The 12,884-nt window shown below is 45.6% G+C and overlaps 1 protein-coding gene across 1 annotated transcript in view; it reads left to right on the forward strand.

Moving 5' to 3' along the window:
• SCML4 (Scm polycomb group protein like 4) overlaps window positions 1-12,884 on the forward strand; it is a gene marked incomplete at its 3' end in the record, with an annotated part of 71,818 nt that overhangs the window by 43,656 nt on the left and 15,278 nt on the right. The gene's annotated exons all lie outside the window — the stretch shown is intronic.

Below are 12,884 nucleotides of genomic sequence, written 5' to 3' on the forward strand. Positions count from 1 at the left end.
ACTCACTGGCCTCTGCAATGAGCCTTGTTGGCTGTGTATTACCCTCCCTGCACCTGAGCCCCAATGCTCTGCCTGCCCTGCCAACGCGTCTCCCACCAGCACCCAGCGGCCTCGCACATGGGGTGAGGGTCCCTCTCCAGCCCTCTCCCAACATCAGTGGCTTCACTGCCTTCTCTTGGCACATCTGGGGTCTTACCCCATGGCTCTTTCTCAGCTGTGAGAGGACTTTCTGGCTCATGAGAGCAATTTGTGGGGAGCAGCTGTGGGATGACTCCCAGGACTTCATCTGGGAAGCACCCAGCTCCAGGTCTGCATTACAGCAAATGCTGAGATGTTATCGGTCCCCACAGCACCCGGGTTCAAAGCACCTCTGGACCTGCACCCCAGAATTCTCCATAAGAGCAGTAGTGCAGTTTGAACTAAAATGTTGGCAAGATCTGGGTGAACTCTGCAGAAAATGCTGTGAAGCGGGCCAGGGGCTACATGGATGGGAAGCCAACAGAGATCCTGTGAAGTGCCTCTATCCACACCCTCTGTGTTCAGCTTTCATTAGTCCTCCTATGCTGAACTAATGGAGGCTTGGATGTGAGCATGGGAAAGAGACATTTCTGGAACACCTACATACTGCTGACATGCACCTATGCAATGTGAGACTGTTATTTTTCAGAGGAAAGCATGTTTGCTATAAAACTTCTTGCCAGCCTGATGGTGGGCACAGAAATTGAAGTCGTTTCTCTTACATGGGAAGCATCAAACTCGATAAGCATCTTCTTTCTGCTTTCAGTCAATCCTTTCCTTGCTCTTTCTGTCCTGAACCTCGTGTTTTGGTCATTTTGTGCTGTTAGACAATTGCTGTGCTCCATGCAGAGCATGGCTGCGTGTAGCTGCAGCAAATAATTCTTTATGCAAGGACTCCTATCGCCACCTTGTATCCTTGTCCTCATCAGGGAGGGAAGACAGTGAAGGTCCCCAGCCTTGCTCCTCTCCCCATGGCCAAGTCAAATTTGCACGCGTAGATACCATATGGTAGATACCAGGAGAACAGCACCTCTTCTCCTGGCAGTGGCTGGAAGTAGGGCCCCATATGGAGCAGAAGCACAGCAGGAGGTAGAGGTACCTTACGCTACATCAGTGCCTCTATATATAGGAAGGTGGGCTCTTCCTGTCTACAAGCACTTGAAAAGCTGGTAGGAGAAGTGCTATAGCAATGCACTACAAGAGTGTGACTAGTAGGCTGGGAGGGGGATTTTGTCAGAGACTTTCCCATTAATTGTGTAGGCAAGTCACCCTTCCCTGCTGTGCCTTTATTTGAACATCTGTCCAAGGAGGGCAATAATTCTTGCCACCATGTGCAAAGCCCTTCTAAAACAGCTAGGAAAAAAAGAATAACATGATAGAAAACCACATATTATTACAATCAATATTTTCTGTTCCAAGCACCAAATAAACAGCAGCTTAGAAATTTCAAGCCCTGAGAGGGCAAGAAAAATGTTGTGTTTCCCCTTTCTAGTACCGTGGCTTGTTTAATCTTGTCTTGTTGCATGCTACGAGGAACAGTGCTCCTGGCTTCTCAGCACACTCAGAATAAATGGCTTTTATGGCTATCAATAGCTTCAGCTCTCTTCAGCATTTAATTACCTGCAAAGGCCATTTATTGCCTCATATATTCCTCTACCATGAACATTATCCTTTAAACAATAAATAAAATATTAAGGTCACTCTTAAAGAGGGAGCAAAGGAACTGCACAAGCCATCCAGCCACAGCAAAGTCTAATATAAAAAGTTTGTCTGGTCTTTGGGGCATTTGAATTGACAGCAGAGCCTGCAGTAGAGCAGAGAAAGGGTGGGATGACTGCAGGCATTTCTTCCGTCCTTCCTTCCTTTTTTCCTTCCTTCCTTCCTTCCATGCGTGCATGAGCCTGTGCATCCATCAGCAGGCTGGGTGCCTCCTCCCTCTCCAGCTGGCCCCAGGGCATCCCACCAAGGACCCCCACACTGAGGTCCTGCCTGCAGCTGGAGCGCCGTCCCCAGGACTGGCTTCTGAAATGAAGTGTCCAGGGTGGTAAGTCGGTGGCAGAGCAGAGAGAGAGGCAACTGCAGCTGGAGCTGCATGTTGTCATTCAGAAACCTGGGGAGCGACAGGAACAGCTTAGGATGGGACAAGAGGTAGGAAGTAAAAGCAGGAAGGTGAAAGAAAAGAGAGAGTCAGGCAATGCTCCTGTGGAGGGGTTTCATGAGGGTGGTAGTAGAGGCTTTAGCATTCAGGCCCTTTAAACCTAGACCAGAAGAAACTAATGAAATGTACACTAAGGGGCAAACCCTGGCACAAGAAAAAGAAGAGATGAATAGGAGAGATGAAATTCACCTTTGATATAATTTGCCCGAACTCTATAGAATTGGTAGAATTGGATAAATTGACCCTTCTGACCTTTAAACTGTGTGATTACTGTTTGCTAACCCCCAAATGAAGAGAGAGTCCCTTTCTGTTCCTTTAGGTTTATGAAATTGTATCTCCTTGTGGACACTAAGCAATGAAGCTATAAGCAGACATCCCTCCAGCAGCCAGCCCAAGGGAAATCCTCCTTTCCACCTTCTGCCAGGCTGTTTTACCTCTGCGGTCTTGAGGGGGTGCAAGAAAATCTATCATCTCCTTTGAAAAGCTGCCCCTTAGAGGGGGTAGGCACTCTGCTCCCAGCGGTGGATGAGGAGAAGCCCAAAGGCCCTTCAGTCTTTCAGCCCAAGATCTGCTCAGAGCAATGGCACTGGCAGTGCTGGAAATTGCCTGGGCTGCAGCCCTGGGGGTTAGAAGAGAGAGATAAGCTATGAAATGGATTTTAAAGAAGGGAAAAAAAGATGCTTTATTTTTCCATATCAAAGGGTATGCATAAGGAAAGTGGGTGAAATGATGGGCACAAATGCATAAAGCATGATGGATGAGATCATATCCACTACAGAAAAAAATACCCCTGGGTACAAGCATTTAATTCAAGCTTTACATGCGTAGTCATGTGGAGGAAGCATGGACACTCTTTTAGAGCCCCGGTCAGGTAAATCGTGATTGCAACTCTGTTTTAGCTTCAGTTTTAGCTTTAACTTTATTTTAGCTGGTTGAGACTTTTTCATAGAGCTATATGATTCCTTTAGGGGATGCCTGAAGTTAGGAGTCCGGGCTTTGATTTTAAATAGCTTAAATTAAAGGTGAATTAAAGTTTCCATTCCTAAACTTTTAAAATATTGATACAAATACCTGCGCTCCAATACACCCATGTTTCAAGCAGTCAGATCAGCAGGCCACAGGCCAGAACTGATGATGAAAAACCTACCCCCCCATCCAAGTGCTGCATGCATTAGCCAGCATGACCCACCAGATTTTTCATACATGTGAGGAGTGGGAAAGTTGACCCTCAGGATCCTTACCTTGTGCCAGTTCAAGCCACATTAGATAACATCACTTGGGAACCACACACAATGTGTCGGTGTAGGCTCTGATAGCCCATGAAAGCCGTGGGCAATTAGATGTATAGCTCCTTGCTGCTGGGTTGCTGTCGCAGCCAGGGTAATAGACTGGCTATGGCAGTGGAGGGGGCTCTGAGAGTTAGCAAAGCCAGCACTTACTAAGTAAAAGACAAAACAAGAAATGTTTTGGAAGAGAGATGAACACTGGCTCGTGTTTTGTGAATCTGGACGAGAGGGCCCTTGCTTCTGGGACTGCCTGGTACATGGTGCCTACAGCAGGGCTGGGGCTTGCACCTCCATGGGAGGAAGCAGAACCCGCTGAAAGGGGGGAAAAGAGAGTCTTGTGTTTAAGCTATTTCCATTTGACCGATTTCAAAGCAGATTCAGAATTTTTCTCAGGGGACGTTACTAATTTTTGCTTACATGTTCTTCAGTTTTTCAGCTCAGTTTTTCTCCTCCCCCATGTTGCTCTCTTTTTTAGCCTTTTAGCTTAAAAGATTAGAAGGCTCTTCCTCCTTTATCTGTCTTTATCTACCTTCTGTTTCTCTCTATCCTCTTCCAGTTCACTACAAAATAAATGGAAACCCACACACAATGGCATTTCCAGTTCCATGGAAATAAAACATCCATTTTTTTTCTTGAAAAGTCTTGGCCCCTGTTTAGTTAACAGTGCTCCCCAGCTTGTGGTAATTATACAGAGTACATCAAAGTGCCTTTTGGAAAGTAGTAACACACAGCATTTGCCTGAAGAACATTGATCTGTTGGCAAAATGAGTGCAGAGCAGGAGATGAAAGCAATTAAGAGAGTAATGGAAGCAAACTGTTGGCAGTGATGTGCAGTTTGGTGTTTGTGCTGGGACAGTGCTGGCCGCGGGCAGCGATGTGAAAGGTAAGGGTGCAAGGCGAGGAGTTGCACCACCAGCAGCTGGGCAAGAGAAATACGTCCCCATCTCTCACTGAAAATAAGTTTCAAATGGAGGTTTGGGGAATATGGTGCGTTTCTCTGTGGAAGAGGTAAGGTTACAGAAGTGTTTTAAACAAAAAGGTGGCAGCAGCTTGCTAGACATCAGCAGAGAAGCCAAAGTTAAGGAAAATGTAGTGAGGCTGGGGGTGAGTCCTGGGATGGGGTCCTGGGGCAAGCCCAGCTTCCCGGCGGCACGGCACAGTGCAGCACACCGGAGTGAAGGGAAACTGGCTCTGGGGGATCATGGGGAGAGGAGGGGATAGAAAGACCCAAAAAAGGGGATTTGGTGAGTTCCCAGCTGCTGGGACTGAGATCAGCCAGGGAAGTCAGAAGCAGCAGCTGAGAAGGCAAGAAAAGAAAGTATTTGTGAAGGGGAACTAAGGCTTTAGGGCCCAGCTATGTTGTATTTATATGGCAGAAGAAACCCCAGAAGAAATATCAGAAAGCAGCTGAGCTGCAGCACTGGGCAGGGAGAAATGAAGCAAAGACTTTATAAAAGATCTTGTACCTACATATAAACACATGCACAGGCTCATGCTTTGTATGTGCTCTACCTAATATCTGGATGAGATTATTAGTTATTAATGGGCAAAGGCAGCTTATTTTTCAGTTACTGTACTTTGCTCTAAACATCTCACTTCTTGTGTCTCAAATTATTTGTTTTTCAAACAAAAAATTGCTGTTAAGTATTTTAAGCCAGTACTAAGCAATGTAATTCAGGGAGATTCATCATGGTGGTAGCAGAACAGAAATGCACTAAGTACTTCAGCTGCAGAGAATCCCAGTATATAATATCTTGAAATTTTCAAATAACACAGTCATTTTCATCTAGTCTATTCTATATACAGCTTTCTGTGACTTTTATCAACACTGATTTATAAGCATATGGATGACATTATAAACTACCTGGATAGAAAAGCCCCTGTAGGTACTGCTAGAAGCTGGAGACAGAAGAGATCGATCGCACCCTCTCCCACCTCCCTCTGCCAGTGCAGAACTATTGCTGTGCTAAGACACAAAACTATACAACCCCGATAAATCTCCTTTTCATGATGTACACTTTGGTGTAACATAAAGGCAAAGGAGAAGGGAAGAGAACGGAGGAGCAGGACTGAAATCAGGAGGAAGAGACCAAAGGAACACTTTTTCTAAAGGCTGGATCCTGATGTCATTGAAATCCCTTTGCCTTCACTTGTGGGTATGCAGTGCCTAAACAATTTGCCTACGCTGTAAGACAGGACTAAACCTCTCCATTGCAACACAAGAGATTTACTCAATCATTCCCAAGCACTTAAAAAAATCCTCAATGGGTTATTTATACACACGAGCACCTTTTATTATTAAATCTAATATATTTGTCAGCAGCTAGCTTGTGAATTTACTCTACCTTTTTACTCAGTTTGGACAATAAAACCATGTTGATCTGTTCCCAGCCGGTTTCATTCCCTGGTTCTACTGCATTAAACACAATGTGGCTGTTGTCTGGGCTGCAAACACTCAAGGGAAATCGTTTAAATAATGAAAAAAATTGCCTATGCTGAAGTCCTTGTAATCAGGACAACATTAGATTTTGGAAAATTCTCTAAAAAATTTAGATTCTTGATGTTAACTGACTGGCAGCTTCTCCTTGGGGGATTTGGCATTTCAGTTACTGCAAAATGTTTTTTACCAGCTAGGACACAGTGAGATGATACATGGTGCAGTAACGCCTCAGACTAAACCCTGGAGAATTCACTGCAGGTTTTATCTCCACAGTGCTTTCAGTGTTCATACTATCTACATTCACAAATGGATGAGGCTTATTTAAATTTTCCTGTTCTGACTGACTAGGACTCCCCCCTTCTCTCCCCCGTGGATGCAATTGTGTGTTCCTATAGCCCATGCAAAAGTTATTCCGTAGACCGAAAAACGCAGGCGTGACATCCCTGAACCGCTGTTGGTGGATGCCTTGGGCTGCCTGCTCGCTCGCTGCCTCTCTGCAGCAGCCTCAGGGATGCTGTGGCTCCTTGGGGACGTGTCTCCGTGCCACTCTGCCTTGGTGAGCAGCAAGCAGCTCAGCTCTGCTGCCACGAACCAGACATCGCTCCCTGTAAGGCTTTCCTTCTCCAGCCAAACCGTGGCAGCCACGGGCTGGTGTGGAAAAGGTCCAGTCCTTGCCCAGCCGCATGGGGTGCAGATTGCATGCACCAGAGAGTGGTGTTGACATGATGTAGAAACGCCTGCTAAGGGGTGACATCATATTTTCATTGTGCTGCATGCCTGGACGGGCGATGGAGCTAAAAGGAATGGGCTGGTGCTGTAATCCCAGAGTAAATCACAGCAGGCAGAGCTGGAAAGTCTTAATCCATCATAGGAAGCTCTTATCTTTAGATAGATGCATGCAGGCTCAAGCTACAAGGAAGATAAGGTGCATGGTGTGTTTCTGACTGGACAGAAATGTGTGAGGGTGTTTGGCAGACACAGAAAAAGTTATTTTTTAATCTTTTAAGAGCTGATGTTAAAACAGAAGATAGCAGTTCAGAACCAAGGCATATCTTTCACACTCTTAAATACTGTTTAGATCTCTCTGCTTTCTCCCTCTACGGCTTACACTAGATTGAACTGATGGTTAAACTCACCTGAAGTATTTCCTTCTGCATTTCTGCTTTTGATTTTTGTGTTTCCCCACTTTTATTTTTCCTTCCATGAAGGCTGAGACGCAGGGTTTCTAACCTCCATAGCTGCTTAAAACTGTCCCCTCCTGCCCCCCCCCGCCCCCCCCCCTCCCCCCCAATAGGGTAAATGCCATCCTTGGGTGGGGAGCTGGAGCCAAGCTCAGGAACTATAAAATACAGGCAAAGATAAAACTGTACAAGGAGTCTCTCAATGGGATTTTGACACTGTGGCTGGCTCCTCTCAAAATGACTGGGAGATGAGAAAAGGCTGGCCCTGGCTGGGGGAGAGGAGAGGTCTGAGGAAGCTATGATATCATGCTGCTTAAAATATGGAGTTCACAGCCGGTCAACCCATTATAGAAAATATATGGTAGCACTTAAAAAGGTACAAGGAAGGGTCAGAGGGCAAAGCCCATCATTAAATGAATGATGAATAGGAGACAAGACACAAAAAAGGAAGAGTGGGGGTGGAGAAAGAAAGAAAGAAAGAAAGAAAGAAAGAAAGAAAGAAAGAAAGAAAGAAAGAAAGAAAGAAAGAAAGAAAGAAAGAAAGAAAGAAAGAAAGAAAGAAAGAAAGAAAGAAAGAAAGAAAGAAAGAAAGAAAGAAAGAAAGAAAGAAAGAAAGAAAGAAAGAAAGAAAGAAAGAAAGAAAGAAAGAAAAAGAAAGAAAGAAAAGAAAGAAAGGAAGGAAGGAAGAAAGAAAGAAAGAAAGAAAGAAAGAAATAACGAAAGAAAGAAAGAAAGAAAAAGAAAGAAAGAAAGAAAGAGAAAAGAAAGAAAGAAAGAAAGAAAGAAAGGAAGAAAGAAAGGAAAGCAAGAAAGAGAGAAAGGAAGGAAGAAAGAAAAAGAAAGAAATCAATCAATCAATCAATCTATATTGACTCTGAGGAAAAGAAGTTTATGGGGAATTTAATTAGAGCAAATACAAATGATGGAGCATTGCAGGTGGTGGAGTAAAAGGTTATGAAATGACACAAAAGTATTAGCCTAGAAGGAAGGGCAGTTGTCCTGGGAAGATACTGGCGTGTAAAAGAGGACCTCCCTGGTTTGGCGTGCTCAGAGGTGGGGACGCAGGTTTCCACTGGTGCCCTGTGCAACCTTCACTTGGATGCAGTCACTCTGTGGCTGTGCAGGACGTGGCCTGGGAAGGGGAACAGCCTGGGAAGAAGTGGCTATGCAGGTCAGCGGTATGGGAGGAGGGAAAATAGAAAAGGGGGACAGGAAAATAGCTGGCAAAATGGGAAAAGGGTGATGTTGCTGGTGTGGGAAAGCAGCGTTAGAGCTGGTGCAAGGTCAAGATGGTGGGAATGTGATGGAAGAAGCAGTAGGAAGAGATGATGGGGAAGAACGGAGGGAGGAGCAGGTGGGGGATATAAGGGAAGGGAGCCTGAGTCAGGAGAAGGGAGAGAGGGATGTAACATGAGAAGTGATGTGGGAGCAGCAGCAGGTGAGGAAAGCAGCACAAGACATGTTTGGCCTGGGACAGGAGGAGAGGAGAGAAGGCAGACTGGAGAGGACAGGAGTGTCTCTGGAGTGCAGAAAGAGCTTTTACCTATAGGAGAGATTTTAGCAGAATAAGTTTGGGGTCTTTTTTTAAGAAAAAGAAGAAAAGGGAGAGATTAGATCTGCCCAGGAAAACATCAGCTAAGGATCATCTTCCTGGGTATACACTCTTCTTCATTTCCTGCTTGACTTGAAATTGGTTTTCATTTGCTTTCCTAATGCACAAGGGGAGGCAAAATTTCTTTGTCTTTCTGGAGTGTCTCTATTCCCAGATGCTACCAGAGGCTGCTACTTTAAAGAAACTCAGCTAAAGAAATGTGCATTTTTAAAAGCAGTTGCTTTTGTCTCTTCTCCTTTGCTGCATTTTAAGGTGTTCTGGGTGTAACAGACTTGGGCTTTTCAATCCAGTTGCCTGTGGACCGTTCATGGAAAGCAAAACTATGCCAAAATGGCTTGAGCATCTCAGGGTGGTCAACAGTTTTAATAGAGACTACTGTGCTCAAGGCAAGGGCTCGAAGCAGCTTTCTCATAAATCCTGCTTTAAAACATTGTGTACTAATTTCTCAGTAGTGTGTGCCCTTCTGCTGACTACCTAGAAAATAAAATACAGAAGTGTAACAGCATACAGAAGGGCTAAGCTACAGATTTATGAAACTGTTGCATTTTAAACCTCAATAGAGAGTTATGTTTTCTTCTATTGTCTTAGAAAACATGTTTTTCCCTAATTGGTCAAAGTGGGATTAGTAGCTGTGAAAGTCGTGCGCTTTACAAGGTCTTCTGGGAACTTACAAAATGCAGATGTTTTCATACACATCACTGGTCGAGCCCAACTTGCACAGCTTCTCTGTGATACAATCTAACAGGGAGCTGGAGAAATATGAACACAAAAAACTTCCACAGTCTTTTGTAGCTTCTGGACAACAGAGCCCATCCCTCCCGCTGCCTCGTGCCCCCTGCCACTGTAAGGGGCCCTGGACCCCCTGCGTGAGCCCTCACCATGGTCCTCCCCCACCCTCTGCAACTGCTTCTCAGATTGGAGAAGATGTCAGTCATAGGATCAGAGGACAATTCAGGTGGGAAGGGACCCCAGGAGGTCTCTTGTCCGACCCCTTGTCCAAAGCGGGGTCAGCTATGGGGTCAGACCTTCTGTTCTTAGGGCGTTGTCCAGTTGGGTCTGGAAAACTTCCAGTGCCAGCGCCTGCACAGCCCCTCTGGGCAACATCTGCCACTGCCTCGCTGTCCTCATGGGGAAAAGGTTTCTCCTTACATCCAGTCTGAAGCTTTCATTTCCATTTTTGCCTGTTGTCTCTTGTTCTCCTGCCATCCACCACTGTGAATAGACTGGCTCCGTCTTCTTGGTGACCTCCCCATGGGTCCTGTGGGGCTGCTGTTAGGTTCCTACCCCCAAGCTGCCTCTCCCTCAGGCTAAACAAGCTCCGTTCCCCCAGCCTCTCTTTGCAGGGCAAGTGCTCCAGGCCCCAGGCATCTTGATGTCCCTCCACTGAACTGACCCATTTGTCCACCTGTCTGGTATCGCAGAGACCAAACCTGGATGCCAGGTTAGACCGCTGCGGTACCCCACTTTTTACTGGCCTCCATACAACCCATGAACTGCCACCCACTAAGCCTGATCATCCAACCAGTTTCTCACTCATCCTAACTGTAATGTTCTAACTTGGATGCAAGAATATTGTGGGAGACGGTGCTGAAAGCCTTGCTAAAGTCAAGGCAAATTACATCCATTGCTTTCCCTTTGCCCACAAATCCAGTCGCTTTATGATAGAAGGCAATCAGGTAGGTCAGGCGTGACTGATCCTTGGTGAACCCATACAGACTGTCACCTTCATCTCCTTCTCTGCTGCTGGGAGGGGGGTCATGAAATGCAGATGTCTTCTCCTGCCCTGAAGTGTTACCGCGGACTGTCACCCCTCAGGGGCATAATGGATCTCTCTGTGTCCTGAAAGTCCCCCGGGCCTGCCTGCCTCTTCCCTGCCATGTGTGGGTCTCTCCCGGGGGTGGGCAGACTGTTGCAGGGCATGGGCTCATAGAGACATGGTTGCTCAAGGTGCATTGGCTTGTGCAGTTTTACAAAGCAGCCCACACTGAGCAGGGAGCACAGAAGCTGACCAGCACCTTTTAAAACTGTATGAGTTAAAACCTGTAACCACACATACTTGAATGCACAGTCTGCTTTTTCCTAATCTGTGACCCACCTTTCCTCATGAGCTTCTTTTGGTCAGGAGGAGGTGACTCTGATGAGTTGCTCTAGTAATCTACTGACTGCTCATGTCAATGTGAAGATCAGGAGCTCTGAAAAGGCTTCCTTAGAAACCTAGCTGCTTGAGATGATCCCTGCTCGCCCCCGTCCAACGAAGACATGAATATTGCTTTTCAAATTCCCAGAGCACCTTCCACTGGGCCATGTTTCAAACAGTAATGAATGGAGGCTCCTGCTTGGTCCGTGGCAATAGGCATCATTACTCCCATTTTGGAGCCCAAAGCAGAGACATGCAGAATAAATCTATCTAGATCAAGAAAAATGTCTTAGGCAGAGTCAGGAACAGAACTGACAGCATTTGGCTCCTCGTCATACTCATAGTCTCGTACACAACTCATGGGTGTCCTTCTGTGGGGAGATTTCACCCACACATGTCTTATTTCACACAGACTACTGAGAGAGTCTGACATCAGTCAAAAAATCCCTGGTGTCCGCTCACAAATTTTGGAGTCATTTATATCCCTAGTAATAAAAGCTGCATGCTGTTTATTTAGCAAGGCTCTTTTAACGTGCTGTTTGTTGTTCTGATAGTCTGCGTCTTCTTCATATTGTAATCATATTAAAAGAGTATTCTTTTCCTGGAATAAAGAGGTAATGATTCACAAGAGGCATAATTATTCCATGCAGTGCAGGCAGGATGCTGCAGAACGAGCTGTCTTCTTTATGCATAAGAGGCTTTTATTGCAAGTGTTCTACACAGTAATTAAATTCCTTTGAATGAGAAGGCTTGATTGGATTTTCTTTGGTTTATTGGGAGGAGTCTGAAAAGCAAGGTATTTAGCTCGATTGCTACACGATTTTGGCATCTGTTGGAGGTTAGGGACAAAGGTTCGGAGTGTCTGATTCCCATTTCTATTATGCTAGTGTTACGTTAGCTGAACTCCATTGAATTCAATTGAATTACACCCTAGCTGTATTTGTGTGAGAATCAAGCTCAGAAATCCCTGGCAGAAAGCAGCAGGATACCTGAACGCATGCTGTAAAAATCCAAATTATCTAAGGGAAAAAAGCCTTGCTAAAGGAAAGTTACTTGCAGTTGCAAAGACAAGTGCCCAAAACTGAGGAAACTTCTCATTTACAGTGGTCCTTCAGATCTGATGTTTGCCTTATGGCGAGTCCAGCTTTGGCCCAGAATGGGACAAAGTTTTAAAAGACAACAACAAGAAAATGAAAAGACAGGCAATCATGTAACAAAAATCTGTGTTGTTGCTTGACACACAAGCCAGGATGCTGGCATGGCACAACTCTTGAGTATTTGAGTTGTCAAACTAAATCATGTTTGTTTGACATCAACTACTGTACACAGCTGCCAAGTATTTTTTTTTCAAAGGAAAAGAGTGAAAATGTAAATTAAAAGGAAAACTCTATTATATATAGCCTCAACATGTATTAGCAATGGGGTTTGGGTCTCGTAGCATAAATTACAGCATAAATTCTTGTTGCTCAATAAGGCTGCACAATACATTGGGAGGAGAGTGTTGCTCAGGCAGGGAAGGAGATGTGCGACACCACATGGGTAATCTCACCCTGCTCAGATGTGTCTGGAGGGAGAGTACACATGATGAGGAAAGTGGCATTTTCAACAGCTCAAAGAAACGTCATGGGGCAATGGGAGGCACTTTCCTAATCTGGGGGTTCCCTGCCTGCCAGATGTTAACACCTTGTTTCACCCAGTGAGAGTGGGAATTTCTGAAGCGCAGGTTGCCAGTATTTGTAGGGGTTATGTGAAGGTTTGGATCTCAGAGAGGTTACCAGGGGCTGTGCTTGTATCCCAGTGGTGATGGTGGTGGAGCAGAGGGTCCTGGGGCTGGGTGAGAGGAGGTCTGGTTTTGCAGGGAAAACAGCAGTGGGAATGAGGAGGAGGAAGAGCTTTGACTATGTTTTGCAAAGACAAAAAAGGCAAGTAGGAAGGAGCTTGAACATCGAGGCCTGTTGGGAGGAGACTGGGACTGGGCAGAGGAGGACAATGACACAGACATGGCTGTCTCAGTCCAGACAACAAAGCAAGACAGACCTGGACCTGGGTCCA

This window comes from Platalea leucorodia (genome assembly GCF_965183815.1).
Source record: "Platalea leucorodia genome assembly, chromosome: 3".
Classification (NCBI taxonomy): Eukaryota; Metazoa; Chordata; class Aves; order Pelecaniformes; family Threskiornithidae; genus Platalea; species Platalea leucorodia.